The sequence below is a fragment of the Misgurnus anguillicaudatus genome, chromosome 25 (assembly GCF_027580225.2).
Source record: "Misgurnus anguillicaudatus chromosome 25, ASM2758022v2, whole genome shotgun sequence".
Classification (NCBI taxonomy): Eukaryota; Metazoa; Chordata; class Actinopteri; order Cypriniformes; family Cobitidae; genus Misgurnus; species Misgurnus anguillicaudatus.
Window position 1 is genome coordinate 25,702,222 of NC_073361.2, and position 4,234 is coordinate 25,706,455.

A 4,234-nucleotide genomic window follows, 5' to 3' on the forward strand; every position below is an offset into this window, starting at 1 on the left:
GTGGTGTTTTCCTTTAAGGGCTCATTAGATGGTATCTTTTATTTCTTTAGACATAAAATAAAATGTATTTTACTTTTTAATGTACAGTATATGTATACATACAGTACATGTTCAGTCAATGTTTTTGTGAATCACTGTGCAACACGATAAATGTACAGTATGCACTTTTTGTGCTTTTTATAGAATTTGTTGTGTAAAGTGTTGTTCTTATTTTCCCATAACTATTGTATTACTGTAAATGTTGTGCGTTTTTACCTATTCTGTGATTTTGCAGCTCCTAATGCATCCAGTTTCAAATCAATAAATCCATTTATCGATATTTGCTTTAAAAAGTAAAGAACGTAGTCATATTAGTATCCATGTATTGCATATATGAGTGCATAGACAGAAAAAATGCATTTAAAGTCTAAATCACAAGTTATCACTTCTAGCTATAGTAAACCGAAGCAATTATCACAATTACTGTTGCATATTACCATTAAATATTTGATAAAATCCATGAAATAATGATTAAACATTTTGCTCATTTGCACCATTTGTGTCACAGATATGAATGAAATACCTCAAAGCATCAAAAATCCCACGGACGTACATTGCAGGACGGACCTGAGCTATATTTTGAAAGTAATCTCTTTTGACTTTTATAAATCAATTATGTTAAAGAAAATACAGGTTTTGCGATAATCGTCCTGGTCCTTTCCTTATATCCGGTCTATTTACATATATATATATATACACAGCAAAATCACCAGTGTTAAATTTTCAGGGATGGTGTTAAATACACAGTGTTGATGCTGTTTTAACACTATCTGGTAATAAAATAACACTGCCATTGCTAGGCCAGTGTTATATCCACGACAGTGTCAGTGTAAAACAAGGGTGTTATCAGATTTCACTCTGAGCGGTGTAAATCAAGCCACGCCTCCACTAAACATTTCCTGTCAGGGATTTTACCGCCATTTTCTTTCAAAGGAGGACTGAAGAGATCAGGTAAATCTCATAATATTCACATGGTTTAGATAAATTAAACTGTTATTTCTCTGTCTGACTCTACGCAGCCATTTGCCAAAAAACCTAAATAAGATATTTTTCCCATTTTATTTCCCCTTTGTTCGTTATTTGGTTCAGTTTAATCAGAGCTACCTTGTGTTACGTTGTTCCCTTTGGTATAAAGTTAAACTGCTAGCTACAAGTTTTAACCAAGAAGGATAATATTAACAGGAGATATGAATGAATGTAAGAATTGAACCATGATAAAACGCGACATGCACCACAAATTGAAGGTATGAAATTAAGTTAAATGAAAGCTCGCTTATTCACCACATGATGCTCGTTATGAGGTAATCATATAGGCTAACTTAGATACCGTGAGTTAACGAGGTCGTTTACATGCACGTGAGTGCACGGATATCGGTTAATTATTCAAATTACTGAAAAACACGGAGAAAACCGCAACCGCATCGTCATGTGTTTTTTTTAGATGTATGCAAACAGGGAAAATATCGCCAAACCAACAATTCATTTTACCTCAGAATATGCACAGATTGGATGCATTGTGTGTTGTAAGCTTTTCGTGGCGCTAACTGTTAGATGTCAGACAGATGCATATAGCAAATACATACGAATGTGTAAAACGTATATGGCGAACATTTGTTTTTCTGTCATTATAGATGCTAGTTTGGTGAAAGTACACACTGAGTGCTTAAAATCATTCAGAACAGATGCTGTTTTTAGGGCAGTTTATTAAAGAAAACCTGACATGGATGACTTCCAATGAGAAACGACTGCTAATACTTATATAAATTCATTACAGAAGGTAAGTTTCATTTATACATATAAATCATTTTATTTGACATAACTGAACAGTTAACCAATCTTTTTAGTATATGTAGTTTTGTACATATTATGGTTATTAATCAGGCAAGAAAGTGACATGACCTGCTGCCAACTTTAATAAAAATATATTATCTTCTCATACATCGTTTTGCTATTGATATCATATTAAATAGCAATCAAATTTATTACTATTTTGAAAATGTATAATTGAAGATTCATATTGTCTTGAGTGCTGTTTTTAATATAAAAAGAATGTTGAGTTTTCAGAGTCTTTATTGTCATTTTTTTGTGATAGGACCCTACCAGACTATATTTGAATACGGCATACCCATGAATTCTGGAACTGTTATTCCTTAACCCAGTTTGGAGGATAAGACCTTACCAACTATGTGAGTACACACAGTACTTTAGTACTGTACACTGTCTCTAACATGATTATACTGAGATGATTTTGATTCAAATAACGGTTAAACTGCATCCTTTTTGGTATTTTCTTGACCCTTTTTGTCTTTGAAAATCTGCAGAAATATGCTGAGGCGATGTATTGCAAAATAGCCAACATACAACAATTAAAGGATAATTGCAGACTACATCCTGATGAAGCTATGGATGACCCTCTGTCTGGTCAACAATAGTTTAAATATGGTAAGTGTACATGGGTTTGCTACTTTTACGGTTTTAAAGTTTAACTGTATTCTCATGGTGTTTAAATTCTGTTTTGCTAGGACGGGACAGTTATGTGGCAGCTCTTCCCTGGCTCATTTACCTCTTGCCTTCATTTGTGAAAGGAAGAAAGACTGGAGAGGGTCAATGTGCAACTGAAGCTACTGATTGTGCTGTGTAAGTTTTTTGGTATTTTGTTCTAGTTATTTATTCAGCAGTTAGTTTGCTTGCATTGTTCACCCCATGTAAATGCATACAAGTTCATAAATACACATCAAATACATTCATCAAATACACTCTTTTAAAACACTTAGGTGATGAGCATCAATCCATGCTTTGAGGTGGATGGATCAGCACAGCCCTGCCTGCTCTGCGTTGGGAACAAAAGTTGCATCCAGAATTTTTACATCATTCTGGACCAAAAAGCCATTCCCTCCATGATGAAGACCACTGATGCAGCCTTCCACTACTGTACAGTAAAACAACTACAGAACTAAATACCAGGTTGGAACGTGTTTAAGAAAAATGAAACGTCTTTTGAATTGAAATGTCTGTTTTGTTATGGAAAAATTTTAACTATTGTGAAGGATAAGCATTTCTGCTTGCCGATAAGGTAATTGCATGTATTTTTATGTTCAAGTTTTGAGTAGGGTGGCTAATTTTTTTAACTCTCATTTGATTTATTAAAGACCTTTATAATAAGTGGTTTTCATGTCACTGCGCTGTGGTATAAAATAACTTTCATTATTCCATACTGTATTCTGTTTCTAATTGTAGCTGAGGTATTTAAATAAGCAGTGTTAAATGCAAAGTGTTGTGTGTATCAATGTAAATATTAAATGTGATTTACTTTAAAGTGATACCATGTAATTTTTCAACCTTCATAATACATTTTCAAGACCCTTGTGATAGTACATCGACTTTAAATAGGTTGAATGACATGTCTACCATAGCCTGACGGAGTCTGTATCACTTTTACTCGTATTTTAAAACTTAGGGTTTGTGGTAGTAACCAGAGCACAAAAAAAACTACAAAATTCGACTGCTTTACGGCATACGTCACTTCCTCCACACAATTTGTTTTTAACGTGAATTTTGCTGGAGGCTACTTAAGGAGTGTAGAGAGCAGTTGCTATTATGTGACTCTGTGGCACACTTTTAGTGTCACGGACCTATGACACGGGCGACCCGGGTTCGATTCCCCTTTAAGGCAATTTTTTATATAAACTGTTGATTCATACATAAATGCGATGTTCTTTATAAATTACGGCGATTATATTGCATATAGTTCCCTGTATTCAGATGCTGTGTTCACGTATTTACCTTTCTTTTTACTGTGTCTATGATATTTACATTACAATCCAGGATGCTATAGCACTCAAACTTGCTCACAGTGTAAAACCAAACCCTATTCATTCACCAATCAGATCCGAGCGTTTCTCTCTTCCTCATTTGCTGCGTTCCGCTGTCACTCGCGTGACGTATTACAAAGCGGCAGACCTAAACGCATCGGTTTACTTGGATTTGGAGCGATTTTCACACAAAAAAGAGGAATAACGAGCGCCATTGCGGAAAATCCTGGTGGCGAGGGAGAGAGAGAGGATGCAACAATATTTGTTTGGAAAAAGGCAAGGAAATACGTCTGGTCGTTTCTGAATTGGAAGGCTGCAGCCTCCGGAGGTCAAATATGCAGGCTGCACACGTCATCAAGCCTGGTTTATTAAGGTAAACTGAG

General features: G+C 35.1%; 1 long non-coding RNA gene across 2 annotated transcripts; it reads left to right on the forward strand.

Moving 5' to 3' along the window:
* Positions 1–722: 722 nt before the first annotated feature.
* Positions 723–3,437, forward strand: LOC129417971 (uncharacterized). Of its 2 annotated transcripts, XR_012368122.1 has the most exons (6): positions 723–990; positions 1,671–1,816; positions 2,132–2,225; positions 2,361–2,481; positions 2,562–2,676; positions 2,814–3,437. It is a non-coding gene; the product is annotated as an uncharacterized lncRNA (long non-coding RNA). The 2 variants fall into 2 exon arrangements; XR_012368121.1 differs by having other exon boundaries at positions 2,562–3,436.
* Positions 3,438–4,234: the final 797 nt, after the last annotated feature.